The sequence below is a fragment of the Nelumbo lutea genome, chromosome 1 (genome assembly GCF_056320005.1).
Source record: "Nelumbo lutea isolate HS-2025 chromosome 1, American lotus-T2T, whole genome shotgun sequence".
Lineage (NCBI taxonomy): Eukaryota > Viridiplantae > Streptophyta > Magnoliopsida > Proteales > Nelumbonaceae > Nelumbo > Nelumbo lutea.
In genome coordinates, this window is record NC_142684.1 from 120,007,907 (window position 1) to 120,030,536 (window position 22,630).

The 22,630-nt window shown below is 35.9% G+C and overlaps 1 long non-coding RNA gene across 1 annotated transcript; it reads left to right on the forward strand.

Annotated features, from left to right (window-relative positions):
* The first annotated feature begins 9,913 nt into the window (after positions 1-9,913).
* On the forward strand, positions 9,914-10,914 carry LOC148877135 (uncharacterized). Its single transcript, XR_016094849.1, has 2 exons — positions 9,914-10,619; positions 10,691-10,914. It is a non-coding gene; the product is annotated as an uncharacterized LOC148877135 (long non-coding RNA).
* The last annotated feature ends 11,716 nt before the right edge of the window (positions 10,915-22,630 follow it).

Genomic DNA, 22,630 nt, shown 5'->3' on the forward strand with positions numbered 1-22,630 from the left:
TGTAACCTGAGAAGGCATCCATGAAGCTCAGTAGCTCATGGCCCACCATTGCATTGACGAGTTGGTCGATCCTCGATAGGGGGAAGCTGTGTTTGGGGCAGGCCTTACTTATGTCGGCAAACTCGATGTAGATTCTCCACTTTCCGTTTGCCCTCTTCACCTTTACTACATTGGCCAGCCAATCGGGGAACTTGACTTCCCAAATAAAGTCGGCATCAAGCAGTTTCTAGACTTCGTTGACAATCACTTGCCACCGATCTGTGGTGAAGTTCCTCTTTTTCTGCTTCAAAGGTCGGTAGTGGGGGTCAACGTTCAGTCAATGTGTGATAACTTCAGGGTCGATCTTGGGAATGTCTGCTACCGACCAAGCAAATATGTCAACGTGGTTCCTAAGTAGTTGTATGAGTTCTTCTTGGAGGTGGCTGTTTAGTAGGGAGCTAACTTGGACTATCTTTTCGGAATCTTCTTCAGAGAGGAGAAGCTGGACGAGGTCTTCCATGGGTTGGCCCCGCTGTGTCTTTACCTCATCACGTAAGTCATAGGCCTCTGCCATCAATGTGTCGGTGGTTGGACGTGGTCATCGACAGCAGAGCTGATAGCAGTACTGCACTGTTCTCTGGTCTCCGCATGCCACCCCTATACCGTACTTGGTTGGAAATTTCATGATGAGGTGGTATGTCGAGACTACAGCCTATATAGCATTGAGGGTCAGACTTCCGAGGATCACGTTATAAGAGGAGGGGCAATGCACCACGATGAAGTCAACCATGGTCATCGCAATGACATCACCATCTCCAATCAAGAGGGGAAGAGTTATCCTCCCAGTGGGCAGGAGGGACCCTCTTGAGAATCCCATCAAGGGTGTGCTAATCAGCGTGAGCTGCTCTCTGTCGATGCCAAGCTTTTCGAATGCATCTTTGAACAGTATGTCGGTAGAGCTCCCTGTGTTAACTAGGATCGCCGCAACTCGAAGTTAGCCACCTCGGTGTGATAACCAATGCATCATCGTGCGGTGTCTGGACCCCTCGGAGATCCTCGTTGGTGAAGGTGATAGATGTGCTACATTTCTTCTTGTAACCCCGGTCCTTGTGGAACTTGCAGTACTTGTCCAGTCCCTCTTGTTACTTTGCATCTTCATCTTCTCGGGCCACTTGACGTAGTTGCAGTTATAGATTTGCATCAGAATTTCAGACTGCAGAATATTGAGCGGCATGAAATTCCGATAGGTCGGTGGAGGGGTCCGAGGTCTATGGCCTGGTCAACGGTCTTGTCTCTTGTGATCTATGTCCAACCTCTCAGACTTCCACTCGTCAGTATCTCTCCTCTTCTTGTCGGGCTTCTCATCTTCGTCTCTGAGCTGCACCTGAGCCTCTTCGGTGTTGATATACTTCTGAGGAGGATTTTTGGAGATGGAGAAGTTGAACGGGGAAGGGCAGAGCCCATGCTGTATGGCTGTAACTGCGGCTGATTGGTTCAAGTCCCTGACCTGGAGTGCTTCCTTGTTGAACATCACCAGGTAATCTCTGAGGGACTCCGCCTTCTTCTGTCGGATTTGCATGAGGCTGGCTAAAGTTTCCAATGCTTCTGGCTAGCGGTGAACTGCGCCAAAAACTGGGTCTCCAGCTAGTCCCATGACGTTATGGAATGTGGTGGCAGGGAGGAGTACCACACCAAAGCTAGGCCTTGCAGGGTGGCTACAAAGGCTTTGCAAACCAGCCCTTCCGACGCGTCATGCAAAATCATCTGAGCTTTGAGTACCGTGACATGGCCGAAAGGGTCGGTGTTCCCATCGTATTTGTCAAACTGGTGGGTTTGCCATCCAGTAGGGGGCACTTCGTCCATGATGTCTTGGGTGAAGGGTGGCTCCTTGATGGTATGCACCGCAGCCCGTGCTGGCTGGTCCACGATGAGCGTTACGCTCTTATGGGTCTGAGTGCATTCTAGTTCTTCTAAACATTGTTGGAACTCTTTGATCTCGGCATCTCTATCATCCGGGGCCGCAGTGTGGGTGGCATTCTCCTTCTTAGGTCACACAGGGTGGTCCTTCACTAAGTTTGACTCGGCCACAGAAACCACGAAGGGCAGTTTCCTCTTGCCAAGCCTCTCTTTGGCAGGGATCCGAGCTGACTGGCATGCCTGGCTGTGGTGATCTTGCTCGCAAGAGTGGGTAGTAAAGGCGGGTCTTCGGGCCGTGTCCTGCCTCTCTCGCTCAGGCTGCACTCCCCTCACATCCGACCAACGTACTTTGGGGTCCTCGGTCCAAGGATCGTCCTTCATGTGCATCAGGGCTTGAGGGGGGATGGCCTGGTTGGGCGGCGGGATGGACCCCAATGCCTGCATGAACTCAAAGATCCTATCGACCTTCTCTTGCATAGCTCAGAACTGCACTGGGTCCACTATGGCTGAGGACTACGGGGCTTCCTAATGCGAGGAGCTATGATGTCAGTTCTCTCGATATGAGGAACGCCCTACTGATCGTTTAGATTGGTTTTCTCCACTGGGGTAGAGTCCTACTCCTCGATGGAATTGTCTTCCCACCCTTATCCGTAGTTGGGCTTATCTGCGTTGTATGTAGCTAACGTGGCTGGAGGGATAAGGCGGGGGACCACGATAGTAACATAGCTCGATTGGGCTATGCCAACGAGGCCGAGCTATGCCAACATGGTTGAGCTAAGCCAACGTGGTCGGGCGATGACTAGGCAGCCACATGTCTCTTTAGGCCAGCTCAGACATGACCCCAATAGAATTTTTGCACATAATGATCACTAGATGATCATCTTTCAGTTTATCCTTTTTCCTATTAAAAAATATTAACCCACTAGATGCAAAAAAATAAAAATAAAATAAAAATAAAATCAATGGATTGGAATAAACAAAACTCAAATTGAGACACACATAATACTAAGAGACTATTAGTGGGAAAAAAACTATTCTTTTTGTAACCAAACAAAAACAAAAATATTATATTTTCAGCTTAAAGGAAGATAAGATAAACCCATTAAGGGGCAGTTGATAAAGTAGCTCTATTCCCCTCCTACAAGCATTAGTAGCCAAATCATGAGCTATTTGATTAGACTGCCTCTCTACATGATGTATTTTACATCTAGCAAAGTGATTTTTAGGTCCACTACTACATCTCTATACATCTTTTGTGCCCAGTTATATGTACTAGTAATACTATTTATGATGTCTACAATGGTTGAAGCATCACAAAATACCACCCTAACTTTAATATTTCTTTTCTTTGATTCCTGAAGGCCTAAAACAAGTGCTTCCCATTCAACTTCTTACTTGGAATTTGTAACCTTCTGCTACTACCATGTTATTCCATTGCATCAAAACATATGAACCATCTACCCGATTCAACAATGGCATGAATGAACCATCAGTGTACAAGCAGTATTGGGGTTCTTCTATTTGTGAAACACTCTACATTTTCCTTGTGAAAGAGAGATCTATACAAAGGAAACTGTCTATTGAATTCAGAATAGATATGGGATCTGAGGAGATATTTTCATGCAACATCTTGTTTCTTGCATCCCATATTAGTCCAAGTGCAACCATAACTCTTTGTAAAAGGCATTCTTCTGCACTTTTGACAAGGTACAAGGAAGATTTTGTACCAGTTTTGAATGTATGTGTGCACTGAGTTTACAGGGGAACTTTGCATGTTAAATCCCACTTGTAATCCAGCCCAAACTGCCCTTGCAAAAGGGCATAAGAAAAATGATGATTTGTTTTAGCAACTTCGTTGCACATAATGAAGGATCTTTCCTCTTCCTTTATAAACTTTAATTTATCTCTAGTGCAAACAGCTTCTCAAAAAAGCTTCCACAGAAATATTTGGAACCTAAAAAGGACTTTTTTTTGGCTCCAAATGAGTTGCCATTGTACAAATTGTTGCGAGGAAGATGGCTATGTGTGTGTGTGTGTGTGTGTGCGTGTGAATTTGAATGTCTCCATAAGAGCTGATCATGGTCCAAGTGAAAAGTAGGTTAACTTTTAATACTTCTACAATTGTGCTTGTAGAGAAGAGTTGAAGTAATAGTTGTTCATCCTAAGAACCATCCAAACATAGCAAATCTTTTACATTTGTTATAGTGGAGTTGTGAGTGACAGACTCTATCCTTTATGGATAGCCCCCATAAAGAGAAGGAACCCAAGGGTGCTAAAATAAAAAAAAAATGACTCTCATCTTTGATTTGCCATATGAAATCAAATTTTAAAAACTTTGTTGTTTTAACCATTTGCCTCCACCAAGGAGAGTGTCTAGATTTTGGAATTTGATTAAAAATGGATCCATGTCTTAGATACTTTGCTTTTACCACTTAAACCCATAATCCATTTGATTCATTTAGGAGCCGCCAAACCTGTTTTGCAAATAGGGATTGATTCATTTGAAATAACCTTCTGAAACCTGGCTCCCTCTTTCTTAGCTCGGCATAGCTTTTCCTAGCTAAGAGTATGTATAGCTTTCTTTTTGTTGCTCCCTTTCCACCAGAAATCCCTTTAAACTGAAGGGATGAGAGATCCCTCATATGGATAGCCAAACCCTGCAGGTAGGTTGGGCGAAATTTCAAAATTCTCTCTCTCCCATGTGGGAATCACATTCCCTATTTTAGAAAACTACATTTTCAATGATCAATCTTGAACACTAACTATACCAAATCTAAAACCAAAAGATAGGAGAGGGATGTACCTGATATGGAATAACAGTAACTCCCAACGAAGGTGTTCACGCCCAAGGAAATTGCCAAAGACTGTTCCCACTAAAGATGACACGGTGTAGGGTGGAGCAGAATCAGCAGGTGGTTCTTTAGCAAGAATTCGATGGAGGGTGAGTGAGCACAATTTCGGATCAGTTTTTCACCAAAAACTGATATCAAGAATGCTTCTTGACCGCTCCTATAGGTGGAGATCGAACTGGCTATGGCGGAAGTAATAGAGGGAGGCAAGGGCAGAAGATGACGCTAGTCTTACTGGAGCTGTCTTCTCTCTTGAATCTGTAATTTTGAGGGATAATCTGGGGTTTGCCCTCCTCCTCTATTTATAGCCTTAAAGAGAGTTTCTCCTAATCCCATTAGGAGTTTCCTAATCCAAATCTTATTTGGATCTGGACTCTCTTTAAGAGATAAGGATAAACCCTTATCTTATCTACAGATAAAGATCAACCCTCCTAATCTTATTAGGAGTTTCCTAATCCAAATCTTTATTTGGATCTGGACTTTATGAGTGGATAGGGATAACTCCTTATCCTATCTGCTGATCTAAATCCTAGAATCGCCCCTCTTTAAATAATCATATTGTACCAGTTCGAATTGGGCTTTAGGCCCATTAAGTCCATGTGCTCACATATCCTCCAAACTATTGCCAGTTGGGTATCCTTGTATCGCATGGGACCCAAACATTGATCTACACATCAACCACATGGGTTCAGCCCAGCCTCTATTACAAGGCCTGGCCGAATTCACTGTAGGAAATAGTGAACCCCTGAGCCCATCACCATCGGCTCTTAGTGGGCCTAACACTTACACTAAGTGGTCCCTGGGTCAAGCCACCTTATAAAAACCCAAGGACTGCGGGCAGATGCAAGATTAGCCCATCAGGTATTACCCTCAATGATCTTACACTTAACCTCTTAGCCCATAATGATCAAACACTGCCCGACAAGAGAGGACCTCTCCCTCGACTGCAAGGAACAATGCTGCACTCTCTACTCACATGGATCATGGGAATTAAAATCTTTTGCAAACATTTTGAAACCATAATATATATAAATAAATATATTTTGCAAAAACAAATTTCAATGATTGAAATTGGCTGTCGGCAACTTTGGTTTCCATTAGAGAGAGTGCATCCCTGATTATTCACTTTGTCCGACAAAGGGACTGATCCTGTCACTATGATCACCTACTCAGATGAATTCTTGGACTGTCCCAACATAGCCAGGTTTTGACCCCCTCTAAGGATCTCACTGATTGACATATCAAAGGCAGCCTAATCCGACACCCAATGCAGTATCATAATTGAGCCTAAGGGTCTAGTGTAACATTCCAGTTTTGCCCATCTATCTCCAAGGTCAAGGGCAATACTGGAATTCTGGTCCGATTTAGGGTTTCAAAAAAACCCACATTACATGTACCTCAGGTCTCACCCTGACAGCTGAGACAAGCCACCCCAACCAACTTGGCGGCACATCAGTGTCAGCCTTGGCAGGATAAATCTCCCCAGATCTATCCAATGGCTATGAAGATTCTAAACTAACACAAGTCTCATATGTGTCCAGTTTAAGGGTATTACACAGAAACACACCATAATAACATGAATCAAATATGTAATTTATTCATTTACAATAAATGTCATAATGTACATCATTTTGATTGGAGCTAAGGGCATACACAGTCTAACATGAACTTTCTCCATCTGAGATATAATGTTTTTGGAGAGAGTCGTAGATGACATTGTTTACACTAGTGATGCTTGTGCAACCGCTTTGATCATTGTTGTTCGACCTGCCTGGGATAGCATAGATGCTTTCCATACCGATAGCTTTTCCCTCAATTTGTCTAACAATTCCCTGTAAGCATGATACTTCTCCTTATCAATCCACAATCTTGATCACAAGTATTTATCATTTATATTCATTTGTTTCATATCAAACAATTGAAGTATGTATTTACTCTTCTTTTGGCATTCGAGCCTATAATCACAAGTTTCTCGCAAGCATACAAGCATACTAGCATTTCTAGCCTGTAATCACTCGTCATTCCAACCTATAATATGCATGGGAGCAATGAAACTTTTGCCCATAATATTTGGGCAATCTATCTGAATAATTTCTCCTCTTTCAATCAACAACCAATCGACTTCTAGTCTATCCAATCTTCTTAGACCTCTCTGCTATTGCTGTCTAGCCAACAATTGTTTCAACTCTTTTAATTCTATATTTAACCAACATCTAGCCTAAAGTTCTTCTTTGTGACAAGGTACCAATTGTTCAACGAAGAGCCTGGTCCACAAGTACTTACAAATCCAATGCTCAAAGTTTGTCTTTGTTTTCTCGAATTGTTCCATTGGTCACTAAGGTGGTGTTCGATAGCGTATATATATCGCAGATGGGACTGTTTTGGTCCTGTCCATAGTAAGATATAGCGTTCTGCTATGTATGGACAGTCCCCGTCCACAAAAATAGCGTGAATAGGGACAGGCCACACCCCAATTTATCATCCGTAGTATTTTCTCGTGGATGGTCCACACCATGGTGTGGACAGTTTGTGGGAAGGTTTCAGTGTAACGCACCTACATTAGATTGGTTCAATTACTCTTACTTTATTTGATCTTTTAATAATTTTTAATATTTTATCAATAAAATAATAATTTTTAATGTTAATTCTAGCACAAGTCCGACGGTTCTCCTTCTCAACTCTTTTTTCATTATTTAAATATTAATTTTTTAATTATTTTTATCAATAAAATAATATTTAAAATATTAATTTTTTATTTTTAATATTTAAAATAATATTTTTAATTATTTAAAAAATGCAACTGTTGTCTACATATCGATGCCTTTTTTTCAATTTATTTATCACATAAAATGCAAAAATTAGACATTTATGATCGACTATGTAGATCTCCCATAAAATGTATATGAGATATATGGAATCAAAAAGTGTGGTGTGGACCAGTCCACAACACACCTACATAACGCTACCGCGGGTGTGGACTGGTCTGATCCACACAATCTATCCATAATTCAGAACAACTATAGACTGGTGTAGTGTGAATTAGTCCCTACCATAGGGTGTGGTGTGGACCAATCCACACCCACCAATTTATTACAGAACACCCCCTAAGTTATTTTTTACCTGCATGAAACTACTGAGATGGAATGCCAGACACTGTAATAACCTTGAAACAAGGAGATACCTTAAAAGGTTGTGTAGGACCCAAAACTTGGATATTCTATTCTTGTCTAAAACTAAATTAAATGATTTAAGAAGTGTAGCTCTGAAAAATAAGTTGAGCTACCCTCTCTTCTCCTATCAACCAGCACAAGGGAAATCTTGGGGTTTACTCTATTGCTGGAAGTATGTTAAGCTTAAGCATCTTGCATCAAAATGATAGGCTCATCTTTTGTGAAGTACAAAATAAATAAACTCAGCAGCCTTGGTTCTTGTGTTTTGTGTATGGTCATCCAAATAAATCAAAGAGGAAGGAACCGTGGTTGTCTCTAGAAAGTATGATGTTCCTCAAAGAGGCCAATTAGGTTATATTTGGAGACTTTAATGACATTATAAACCATAGGAACTATGAGGGCCAAAGGTCTCAATTACACTACCCCCAAGATATCTGTCTCACTTCATTGAGACCTTTAACCTTAAGGAACTTGAATCCAGTGGCCCTTACTTTACATGGTCGAATAACCAAGCTGTTCACACAGAGTCATTAATGGCTAAATAGGTAAGTGGTTTCGGTGATGCACTAGTTAAAAAACTATTGAGAACAAAACAAACTCAAAAACCATAAAATGTGACAAAGGAAGTCAATCCATTGTTGCTTTACTGTTAGCAATTAGCATTAACTAATTTAGAGCTAAACAATATGGTACAAAGAGAACGAATGGCGTATGCCCACTTGGTATATTACCTTCAAGACATGGGTTAGTTCAATGTAGTAGTACTTTTGATAGACTGAATGAACTAATACAACTGAGAATCAAGCCATTCATTTGTGTGTTAGGTGGTGCCACATTCCACATGCAGCCTACATAGGTCGAATTACACGGGTTCCATGGCATTTTGTACCATTTTACTAGCAAGTCAACGACAAGCCCACCGATTGGATTTATAGAACAGTTATTTTAGCGTCATCGGTACGCAACATTGCCTCTCCAATTACAACACAGTTTCACTTCACTTTCGTCTCATCGTCAAGTCCACTTCATCCCCTTTAGCATCATCGCCCGCTTACAGGAGTCACCCCCACTTGCATATCTCAAAAAATCACCACTTATTGCCTAGAGAACTCTTGTGAGCGTCCATATCGTTGTCTCTTGCCTAATCACATTCAATATTCATACCTATGATGTTCATTGCTCTCACTCTTCTTCTGAATACCTAATCACCACTTGTGTTCCTTTAATCCGACATCGGAGTTGCAATATTAATTAATTATGATCAAGGATTAAAACATTGACATGATATGTTCCATATGGGGCGTATTATAATTAATACAGGATATATTATGATTCCAGGTGTATTCTGTTAGTCATGTATATCAATCTGATATGTCACGTATTGATGTTGTCAATACCCAATTTTTGTTCGGTTCATCGCTTAAACCCCCAATTTACCTTAAACACCTGATGAGACCCTCCCAATTTCTTTGAAATACCCAAAAATACAAAAATCCCAACTTTTAGCACCAAAGCCCCCTAAATCGATTGTTAAACCCATTCGATACCAATCCGGTGGCCCAGATCAACTCCTGTCTACACTTTGACCCTCAGATCAGACACCACTATCAGACTCAAGACCTCTCAAAATACCTATCCATAAAATTTGAGCTCAAGATTCCTTTGTTTACCCCTTCATCAAGCAAAGATTCTATTTCAATGCCTCTCGTTAGCCTGAACACTCAAAACCCATATTCCCTTGATCTTAACACATCTGAGTCGATCAAACTACTTTGAATACATCAAAACACTTTCTCATGAAGTTTTAACCCGAGATTCCCTCATTTGTCCCTTCATCAAATCAAGATTCCATTTTGGATCATCATGTTGACCTAAATTCTTACTATCACAAACCTCTAAGACTAATCAGACATCATCAACAGTTATCCAAGCTCTGAACCAGTCCGGTTAATCGCCAATTTTTTATAAGTTAATAAAAAACGGAATCGATTCTTGGATTTTTCAAAAATTTTGAAGCGAAACCGAACCAATCGATTCAGTTAACCGCATTTTGAGTTTCGGTTTTTCGATTTTCATGGACACCCTACCAAGATCCACTGTTCATTGACTCATTCCGATTCGAAGCAAAACCGAAGCGGTGGTGAACCAGCGGCAACCCCTCCCAGCCATTCTCTCCCATCTCTTTCTCTCTCTTTTTTCTCTTTCCCTCTCTCTTATTCTTCTTCTTCTCCTCTACGTCGTTTTCTGTCTCCCTTTCTTTCCACCCGCCGCTGCAAATCGAACTAGCGGCGGCGGAACTCCCGTATCTCCACTCAAATCTGGCAAAAGCCCCATCATTTCAGACCATTACCTCTCCCAGATTCGTTCCTCCCAACCTATCGCCGCAACCCTGTTTTCGTCCGCCTTTGAACAGATCCGACCCCCATTAGCAGCAACTGGATTAGGCATTGTGCAAAACCCACATCGACGACCGGTTAGCCACTACCGTCGTCTCCTTAACGAATACAGAGATCGATAGTAGTGCCTTCATCTTCAATCTTTGGGACATATTATACCGTCCGTGGAACTCGAATCCGAAGAGCTTTCTTGGCACAAATCTCTGGTGCCATCCTCGTCGTTATTATCTGAAGACTAGCAATCTGTGCTAGAAGGTCAAGCGAAATCCCTCAGTTCCGTCGATTCGTTTCAGGCCGACATACTTCAGGTAGACTCTCGAGTTTTTCTTTATAATTTGATTTCTCTCTTCTATTATTATTTCTAGATTTTGTTGTTTAGAATATAGGAGGAGAAGGAAGGCCGACGGAGCCGATGATAACGTTCCACCGAACCAGCTCCAGTAAGCTCTGGATTCTCACTCAACTTCGTTACAATTTTTCTTCCTGCGTTGTGATCATTTTGTGGGTTTGCTCTAAATCTGCTAACTATTTAGGAACTTGAATCATTGCCGATAAATTAGGTTCTAGCTGGGGTTAATGCTAATGAAAAATCTTAATTTGTTATCTGCCCTGTCTTTCCGGTATCTCTCTAATGTTGGATCTGTCGGTTAGTTTAGATTGTAATTTCTCTGTGCTTCTAGTTATTTGAATATGCAGAGTATTTGTTTGATCCTCGGGGGGATGAGTAATGTTGTAGGGTTAGACTACAAAGGGGTGCGCTGGTTGCAGAAAAGAAAATAGATTAAAAAAAATAAAAAAATAGTAAATAATAATAATAAAGGCAAAAAATTAAAAATAAATAAATAAAAGGAAAAGTGATTATCAAGATCAGTAAGAACGGGTCTGTTCAGCAAAACTGGTTGTTTAGGTTGATAGATCAGAATTACTTTGTGAGGGGAGGGAAGCTATAAGGAAAAAATACGTTTATGAAAAATAATATAAAAATAAAAAAAATCGAAAATTTTTAAAAGATTCTAAAAAATTAGAAATTAGAAAAATTAGAAAAAAGTGTGAAGATAAAAATGGGTTTTCATAAGAAAATAACATAAACAAATAATAAAAATTGAATAAGGAAAAAGAAATAAAATGAAATTATTGTTTTCTTGTAATGGTTTATGCATAATTTTGTTTAGCTTTATTGTTTATTAATTGTTCATAGTTAGTGACTGAATTGATTGCCTTAGCTTATTTTTATTTAGTATAACATGTGGGCCTCACCTATTGGACTCGAGAGAGGGGTGTCTAACCCTTTTCCTCTCCCATTTGATTCTTATCCATATTGGTTTAGGCAATGCCTCGGGTTTTATATCCACTATAATGCGAAACAATTATTAACACCATTCTCGAAGTTCTCATCACCTCCATTTCCTTAACTTGATGGGTGACAATTCCATTCCTAGCCTAAATGAGTTGTTTCCCAACACTCACAAACCGAAGACTACACTAGGGAATTCTTGGACATAGGTGGGGCCCGTTTGGCTTAATTACCATTTTTGTATATATTGCATGTTTCTTTGCTAGAATAATAATTACTTACCTCTTGATGTTTATCTGATAGTTCTTCATTGCTTTATTTCTACTATTTCTTTATCTGCTTATATACACTCCACATCATCTTGCATTAGATTCTAGAATCTCATGTTCTATTAGGAGAGTGTCAGAAGCCTAAGCCACGGGACCTAAGTACCTGTTGGCCGAACTAATGATTCTCAACTAGCCACCAACCTAAAAAGCCCATTCGTCCAATGGGTGGAGGTTTGAAGGCTAACAACCTTGTTAGAGCCATTTGAGTCTAGGTGCCAATCCTCCCCTCATGCTTCACACTCCATGTGTTAGCCTAGTCATTTAGGATATCAACCACCCAATGCATACCCATTGTGGGTCCCACATCAAAATAATAACAAAATAAAAAATATATAAACAAAACAAAAAATAGAAAAATGTCAAGAGTCCAATAAAAATAAAATAGAAATAGAACAATAAGATAAAATACATATAAACTATAAAAATGAATAAATTCAATAATAATAATAATAATAATAATAATAATAATAATAATAATAATAATAATGATGATGATGAGGATAATAAATGGTAAAATATAAAAATTATAAAAAATTTTGAAGCAAAAGTGATAGGGAGGTTAGTTAAGCACAAATGCACACACCAGAGAAGAAAAATTAAAAAAAAAAATCAAATCTCCAAAAAAAGTTAATCAAAGAAATAGAAAATATAGAAAAAGAGGTAAAATAAAAAAGTAAAAAGAAAAGAAAAAGTAAAAAATATATATAAAATAATTAACAATCAAATAACAGGTCAGAAAAAATAATAATAACAAACCCAAAAATCTAAAGAGAGAAAAACAAAAAGGGAGTTTTTAAAGAAGAAAAAGAAAAATATAAAAAAATGTGAAGAAAACAATAAACAAAATAAAACAAAAATAAATTCTAAAAGATTCAAAAATAATGTAAAGTGTCAAAAATAATTAATAAACACAAAAAAATATAGTATAGAAATTGAAAATAAAAAAATATATAAAAAATTATTACAAATATATGAAAAATAAAAAAATATATACAATAAGAAATTCAAAAAAAATACAAAAATACAAAAGGAATAGAAATAAAAAATGAAAGGGAAAAAATAATATCTAAAAATGTAAAGAAAACAAAAGGTGAAAAAGTAAAAAATTATAATAGTAGAAAATTAAAAAAAAAACCTAAAAAGTCCAAAAATAAAGTGTCAAAAATAATAAACAAAACCAAGAAAAAGCAAATAATATGTAAATGATAAAGAAAAAATAAAACATAAAATATGTAAAATAATCAAAATTCCCCAAAAAAATTAAAATTAATTAAAAATCAAATAAAAAGTCAAAAACATTGATGAAATAAAAAAAAAGATACAAGTACACAAAAAAAAAAGAAAAATAGATATAATAATTGAAAAATAAATAAATAAAATATACAGATATATGAAAAATCAAAACAAAAATGGAAATACTGACAAAATAAAAAAAAAAGAAAGAGAAAAAAAAGAGAAAGAAAATTTAATCATAGCACAAATATATTAAAAAATAATAAAATAATAAAATAATAAACGAAGTAAAAAAATCAAATATTCAAAAAAAAAACTATAGAGCAAATTCATAACATATATATATAATAAATATCTAAATAAATTAAGAAAAGAAGAAAATTGAAGAAAAAGAAACCAAATCATTTGAATAGGAAAGATTAACTATATTTCTTTTGCTTAATTAATTAAAAGACAAGAAAAGACAATTATAGCAAAAAATAAAAAAGTAAAAAAAAACAATCAAATCAATCAAAAATAAAAATAATAAATAATAAATCCAAAAGTAAAAAATATAGAAATTTAAAAACCAGATCAAGTCAATCAATAAATAAATATCCAAAAAAATATAATATATAACTAAAAATTAAATAGTAAAAAAATCATGAGAAAGTTATAAAAATAACAAAAAATGATAAAAAAATAAATGAAGAAAAAGAAATTGAAAGAAGAAGAAATTTGAAAAGAGGAATTAAAAAAAAAAAAAGGACAACAAGGAAAGGAAAAGAAAAAATCCAAAGAAGAGGGAAATATCAAGGAAATAATAATAAAATGAAATAAAATAAATGATAAAAAATAAAAATGAAGTACAAAAAAAAATCAAGGCTAAAGGGGGTAAAAGTGTAAGGAATAAATAAAAATAAAAAATTCCAAAAAATCATAAAAATTAAAAAGAGAGAAAATGAGTGAATGAGAGCATAATAAAGAAGGAATGGGTTGCTAACTAAGTTATGTTGACAAGAGAACACCATTGGGAATCTTAAACCTTTAACCCGTCACGTAGTAACTCGATTGGTTGCCCGAGCCATGGCGAAAGACTCAGTCAAGAATGATCCTGCAATCACTTCCTCATCTATAGGTTTGCTATTTCTGTGAATTCAAACATACTAGCCTCAGTTCCATACATTGAGTATCTCAAACTTCAAGAGCAGTTAGAGGATGTAATAGCCCAGTTCGTGGCCTTCTACGAAGAGCATACCCAATCAGAACTGCCTCCTCCCCCCTCAGCAAGTCCAAGTACTCAATGACCAATATCAGGAACCTCCCCTGCTTTCACACCTCAACCACCTTCCCATCTTTCTCATGTACTTCATTTCCCACATTTGTCACACCTAATACTACCTTTACACCCCCTCCTTTCGCATTCACTACTTCGTCACATCAACCCCCACCCCAATCAGCCTTTAACTTTACATAACAGTCCTATTGTCAACCTCCATATCAACCAACTTTCAACTTTCTGGAGCAGTCATATCCCGGCCCCCTCCGACCCTATTTAGCAAAGATGACCCCAAGTCCACTACACCACACCCTCCATTCCAAACCCCCCTAAAGGATGATATGGAGAGATTAAAAGAAAAAATGAGACAAGTGAAGGGAGTGCATAATTTGAGAATCACAAACTTTGAGGAACTATGTTTGTACCCATATGCCAAGTTGCCCGAGAAGTTCAAAATACCCAATTTTGAGAATTATGATGGAAAATGTTGTCTCGGACTCACTTAAAAGTCTTTTGTGGGGATATTTTAGTATGGTTCTAATGAAAAGATTTTGATCCAAACGTTTCAAAAAAGCTTGACTAAAAGTGTTGGAATGTAGTTTGTCGATCTCAAAGAAGAGAAAAAAAAATCATGGAAAAGAGTATCTGAAGCATTCTTAGATTATTTTTCTTACAACTTGGAATTAGTTACAGATCAAATAAATCTTTGAGTCCATGGCTCAGAATCCTAGGGAAGCTTTCCTAGATTATGGTTATAGGTGGCGCAAAATAGCATCCAAATTGCGTTACCCCATGCCCAAAGAAGAAATGGTTAGGCTTTTTGTCAAGACATTGATACTCTGTTGGTTGCACAACCACTTAAGGATTTCGGCTATGTAGTGAATGGAGTTGTTAGAATTGAATAATCTCTTCAACACGGCCGGATTAATTCACTAATGATCAGAGTAGGGGTAACCATCGAGATAGGGGATCAATGCTCTCTACCCTATCTCTAACCATCGAGAGTCTCATTTTGTTAATACATTTAATTTGCTCTCCTCTATTTTGCCATTCCAAGGCATTTTGAACTACGTCCAGCTCGATCCCTTTCAAAGGGATACATACAGCAGCCCATCACATGGGTCCAGTCACTCACATAAATAGGGGTGGATTTGAGCCGAATACTTGGTTATTTGAGCTACAAATTAAATAAACTTTTATTAAAATTAATATTTACATGCAAACAAAAAAACAACATACATTTATTTTCAACATCTCCAACTACAAATTAGAAAGAACAATATTCAAAATTGGTATTTTATAAATCAATGGAATAAATAATTTATAAAATCCACATATATATCAAAAATGATTTTTTTAATTTAAAAATTTATACAAATAAAATATTAATAATAGAATAATTATTTTTAAGAGTAATAATAGAATATTTATTTTAATACTTAAATTTTTTAAATTTGCACATTATATATATTTTAATTTGCACTAAATAACAATGTATTTATTATTTATAAAAATAAAAATATTTACAAAGTATTTGAAAATATAATATAAATTGAATCTATCAAATCCATTACTCTACATTTTATATATTTTTTTTAATTTTAAAATTTTATAAAATAAAATATTAATAATGGAACAATTATTTTAGTAATTAAAATTTATGAATTTTCATATGATATGCATCTTCAAAAATTTAATAGATTTGATATATTTTAAGTTATGATTATATATTTTTATAAATTATTGATTGATATTTTAATTTATGTTTTATAATAACATATTTATTGTTTACAAAAAATATTGTTTATTAAACATTTGAGAATTAATTTTTTAGTTGAATTTTTTGTTAATGTCAAAAAATAAAATAAAAAAATAAAAAAAATGATATAATAATTCAAATATGGTAGTTGCAAATGCTTTATGCCTTACACTTTAATAGATAATAAAATAATATTGGATTTTTGCATATATTAATTTTTTAAATTCTATATAATATGTGCCTTGGACTCTTGATTGATGCGTTATTAATAAAATTGTATAATATTTATATGTCTTGCTATATATATATATATATCATTGAAATATACAATTCATATGTATTTATACATTATTTATAGTTGTTTTGACATTAAACTTAATGCTACTAGTATATTTATGAAATTTGTATGCATTTTCTTAACGTATTCAAGCATTTTCATATTTTTTCATCTGTATCATGCATTTCCCAAGCGTATTTGTTTCTGTATCTGTATCCTTATCCATATCCAAGTTGTTTGATACAATACCTGATACCAATCTTTAATCCTTGATTATCGTCGAATGATTTCGATCGAGAGAATAAGAAGAAAAGAAGATGAGTAAATTAAAATGGAATAAATGGACACTAGACGTTAGATTATGTATTTGTGTTATATATAATTAATTATCCCCTAGGCTGTTCTTGGTTGCAATGCAAATAAATTTGCACTGATGCAAAACCATGGAAGTACAAATGATATGAGTGTAAATTCCCTTACAAAGTAAAACAAGAATGTGCATTTTTACATTTGCACTCCCGTGCATTTGCACTAGTATAAATAAAATTCCACTACAACCAAACAGTCTTATTGAAAAAAAAATAATAATAATATTAATACCAACATGACAACAGTGCTATAACAGAGACAGGATCTGCTTCTCACATGCACATCTTACCATACATTGGGAATGTCTCCCTTACTTATTAATTATTATTCACGGGAGAATTCCCAATGCATGGTGGATATGCCTGTGAGGCACCCATTTGTGAGAATCAAATCCCACTTCGCTATAATACACCAATCAGATGTTACCAATAGTACGCGTACGATTCAATGATGGCACCTCACAGTATCTAGAGCTCCAAGTCCAAACCCATCCGATCAAATCCTACAACTTACATCCGAATTATTTGATTGGTTAATGTTGAAATAATAATGCCAATAAGAAGAAGAAAAAGGAGGGAAAAAAAAAGCAGCAGCAAGAGAGAATCATGTTACACTTGTTTTGTCCACATTTAAAAAGGCAGAGAAGATCAATAGACCCTTAACTTGTCTCTCGCCCACCCCACATGTGCTCTCTCTCTCTCTCATGGACCAGGAAAAGGAAAGGCTTATAAGACCATGATGCAATTATCTGGTTTCTTCGGCATAAATATTGGTGGTCGACAAAAGTTCCATCTACCTCTGAAAAAATCTCATAGAAATTGATGGTTTAAGGTACTTATCTCTAAATCAGATTGCAATTCCTAAATTCTAACTCAATCCATTTAAATCGCCTAACCGTTTCATATAATAGGCTGACATGAGCATGATATTTGGGTGGGTCATGGATGGATTATGGTTGAATTGGGTTATAGTGAGTGTGGGTTGTGTTTGTGTCAAGCCCATTGAGACTGAACGTAGATTGGTATTAAATGGGTTGTTGGGTTAAATGGGTGGGTTATAGCTTAATACACCCAGCCCACTTAAAACCCACCCAATTGCCAATTTGCCACCCATGGACTCGTGGATGGTCGATGGACAAAAGTTATACAAGCGTCTGATATTTTTCCTAGTTTGGGCCCTAACCATTTATATTTCTTATCATCCATCCAGTATGCCCAAGTCTCCAGGGTCGTCAGCTAAAACTCAGTACTATGATCCCAGAACCCAAACAGTCTTTCTTTTCAGCTCAGGAAGTTTGTCTGATGGCCTTCATTAAATGATGAAAAGATACAGGCTCAACATCAAAGTCGGAGACGAGATGAAACGAAAACATTTTAATTTTATGGCTTAATACACAATTAAGGGCTCTTTTGGTTTATAGTCAGAATCGGAATCGGAATCGGAATCAGAATGATTTATTCCCATAATTTATTTGGTTCATATAAGAATGAGAATGAAATTCCATTCTCTCAAATGGGGGATGCCGTTCTAGAAAGAATGAAAATGTGATTCCAATTCCACCCTAATTCCAGATCCCTATTTCTAAGAACCAAACGGGACCTAATATCATTTTGGCTAAATAACGCATAATCTATTTATATGCATGATATATAAATAAAACCAGGAATTATATATGGATTATGTAGCCAAACAGTAGTGATGTAAAATCTAGGAATATGTATAATTAAACACAATTTCTGAATCATCTGATCGTGGATTCAAATGTGAAGACGGAGGGGTTTTGGTTGGTTCTGGGCATAAAAGGTCAATTCCTACCGAGATTCTAGGAAGGTTGCTCCCCTTATTACAGTAGTGAGGACTAAGACAAGAATATATAACTGTTGTATGATAGAGATGTGGTATGCAAGTTGTTTTAATCCCTCAGGCTTTGTTGGCTTTTACTATAAAAGATGTTACATCTGTAAAATTTCTGTTATATACTTTTCTCTTTTGTGGCCAAAATTTTGTTATTTGTCTCTTGCATGGAAACAAATACGAGTTGAGATCACCTGCCAATAAAACATGTTCCAACATCATTTGACATTGTATATTTCATTCAGGGTGGAGCTAGAAAATTTTCATAAGAGGGGGGGGGAGGCAAAACCCAAGGTGAATAGGGGAGGGTCATAGGGGGGCCAACCCATTGGGGCAAGGAGTGGGGGAAGGGGGAAATGTACATGGAACAGTGTATCGCAAGTGGGGACTTTTGGGACCTGGGGGGGGGGGGGGCATGGCTCCCTGGGGTCCCCCTTGGCCCCGCCCCTGATCTCATACATGATAGGTCCCAGTTTCATAATGAGATGTGTGATGTCACAGATCAAATCAATAGGGTGTTGGAATGTGTTTTATTGGCAAGAAATCCCAACTCAACACAAATACAGATCACTTGCCAATAAAACCTGTTCTAACACCCTACCAACATCATCTGACATCGTGCATCTCATAGATGATAGATCCCACTTTATGATGGTCCCAATTTCATAATGAGATGTGTGATATTAAAAGAAGTTGGTAAAGTATTGAAATGTGTTTTATTGGCAGGAGATATCAATTCCACGGCCTGTGGATTTGGGGATATTTTTCATTTTAATAAATCATTCCTTTTTTATTTATAACAATTTTTATAGTGCCCTTGAAAAACCCACGTGGGACTCCAGTATATTTAACTTTACATGTGAGTTGTAATTTGTATCCTCCTTGCCTTTTCGCAACATGAACGTTTGTGGTGAAAGGAATTTTAACCCAATTTTAAGTCGTCAATGGATTAAGCAGCATCTGAATTTGAATTCAAATCCTATCCTACTCACTGTGAATAGTATCTATATACATAGAATCCATTAATCAATCCCTCCTCTACGCTCTACCCACACACAATTAAAAAGAAGAAAAAAAAACCACCCTAGAAAATTCAGAAAACCTTTATTGTTGTAAGTTGTAGGCATGGGACTAAAACAAAGGAAACTTGCTCTTGTTAACATCATATCAAGCACATGGACATCTCGAGCGTGTCGGTTCTCCCATACTTACCACGCAACAAGACGACACAGAAAGCTGCATTATGACACTGCAAGAAAGACAGAGGGATCCGAATGACAAACACATCAATGAAAAGTCAAGAATGGACCATATATAAAGTAAACTCTATCAAAACTCCAAAATCACGTTAAAAGAAACCCTTGCTATAAGTACATGAAAGGTCATTATCTACGCCTACTCCAGAAACTAAATCAGCTTACTTTATCCCATTGTTTTTCATACAAGTCCGAAATGAATAACATCCCTTTGATATTAACTGGTTTCAGTAGAAAAATAAGGTAAAAAATGTAATAGTTTTATACAGGGTTCAAAGTATAGATAGGTGTCGTATTTTACTATGCGTATACTATCGTATCGGCATGGAAGGTGATATTTTAAACCTTGGTTTTATAAAACTAGTAGCTTGTTTGCAGCCTAAAAGGGCTCTGGATGTTCCCCACTGGCCACTCTATGCACCCTTCATTGCTTGTACAATTATTTGAGGTCACATTTGCTTCTTTGCTTGTTGATTATACTATGTATATACTTATATATTAATTTTTGTTTTTAATGTATGATAGGATCAGTATTCAGAATTTACTATCCTATTAATTATAAAATATTACTTTGTAAGCATTTGTTTAGTCATGATCATTTATGAAACCGCCCCCACCTGCATATATGGTATAGTATATTAATTTTAAATACATTTTTTTTTGTAATTTTGTTCATACAGATCAATTAAGTTTTTTGTTTTTTAAAATATAAATCTATACTACTTATATTATAAAAGTGTGATTGGGTCTTATTTTCTGAAATTTTTATTGGACAAAATTTACACTTGATCTTGAGCTATCATAGGAGAAAATTTGTATTTTAATAAAAAAAAAGCTTTAATTGAGACGGTAAACCAAATGAACAACATTTATGGATAGAAAATTTTAAACCCCATCTATACTACTATTAAAAGTGTGAAATTTTTTGTTTGACTAAAATATCCCAAATTTTTAATTTGGTCCCTCTCATTGTAAGGATAGAAATGTAATTTGAATAACCATATTTTTTTTCATTCAAATCCCTCTCTTTAAGTCTTATATTTAAGGTATGCAATAACTCCCAATAACATACATTGGATCCTATTATTGAAACCTGTTTTTGAATTTAGTCTCTCCAATTATGAGGGCATAAAATGTATTTTGAACTACTACGTTTCTATTCATTCAATTCCATCTCATTAAGTCTTACATTTAGTGTATCAACTCCCATTTTTCATTAACTCTTATATTAATTGACCATATTAGAAAAAATAAGCGTGCCAAAAAACAATTGTTTTATTGATGATAGAAATGAAAAAAAAAACAAATTTAAAATCAATTCAAAATTTTCCTATTTAATAGCAAGTTAACAATTCAACCTTTTAGATTAAATGTGTAAACCCTTGATGTCATAATTAAATAATAATAATAATAATAAATGATGAAAACAAACAAAAGTATAAAAAAATAAAAAAAATGTAGAAGACATTTGAACACATCTCTAATATCGTATGTTTATCATATTAACAAAAATAAATGTGACAAAAAAGGCCATGAATGCCTTGTAAAAACCCGGCCTGGCCCATAGTGTATTTTTTTAATCAGTTGCAAGTTAAAACTAACTCATTTTGCATGGTAATGCCACTTCCTTTTATGACAATAGCCACATATCTCAATATATTTAATTATTTATTTTAAAACAAACTTTGCGTAATTGAAGACGGGTGCTGTTTCTACTTATTTTGGTTTGATCCATAGAAATTTGCGTACAACTATTATTTGAGGTTGTTTATAGTTGAAACAGCCATATATAGATCTTAAAAATGCATGTGGGGGAAACTCTTTGTAGAAACACCAAGTTGATGCTGTTTCTACTAATCATTCTAGCTGAAGTTACTCTCATATACGATGCTACGTACCAATGCATATATAATATATATATATATATATATATATTGCTTACTAATTTGTGGTATCAACCCAAAACGTTTCGGGTAGAATCAGCAATGGTACCGCACAATCCAAATAAATATGTAGAATTACATACACTGTTGGTACCACAAAATTCTTGGATTTTGTTAGAGAGAAAGGAGCAAGCAGTTTAGGGTTACGAAACTACAAATTCAGGTCCCCTTCCAAATCCAATAGTCCTTATTTTTATTTTCTATTTGAAGCCTACCGTTCAGATAGTCTAATAAATTAATAAATATTCCAAATTAGATATTCCACAGGGAGATGAAAGAAGTAATATATGAAATCTTGCTATAATAAAATGATAAAATAATAGAATCCAACCTAATTGCTCTGAACCAAACTTGGTGCATCACGTGGACGAAATAGTATTGTTGTTACTTCATTTTCATTTTCCCCATATACAACTAGTACTACAACCCTTGCATAGGCCACGGCCTGCTGCAGTGCAGATGTATTGACATCAGCTCCGGCCGTGCAATTGGACCATGAATGTCACATTCATTCACTGAAAATTGATCAATAACGATCGATATTGTAAGTAATTTGTATATTAACGATCTTACTACAATACTTCAATCAATTGTCACACCATCTTATTAATAATAAAATATTTCAAACATTTTCGATTCTTATTGATTCACTTACCAGAAGAGAATAATCATACAGAGCAGAAGATTTTAGAACAGAAATCCAGGATTACAGGCCCACCTAATATAAAATTTCTTTCCCTTATTGTG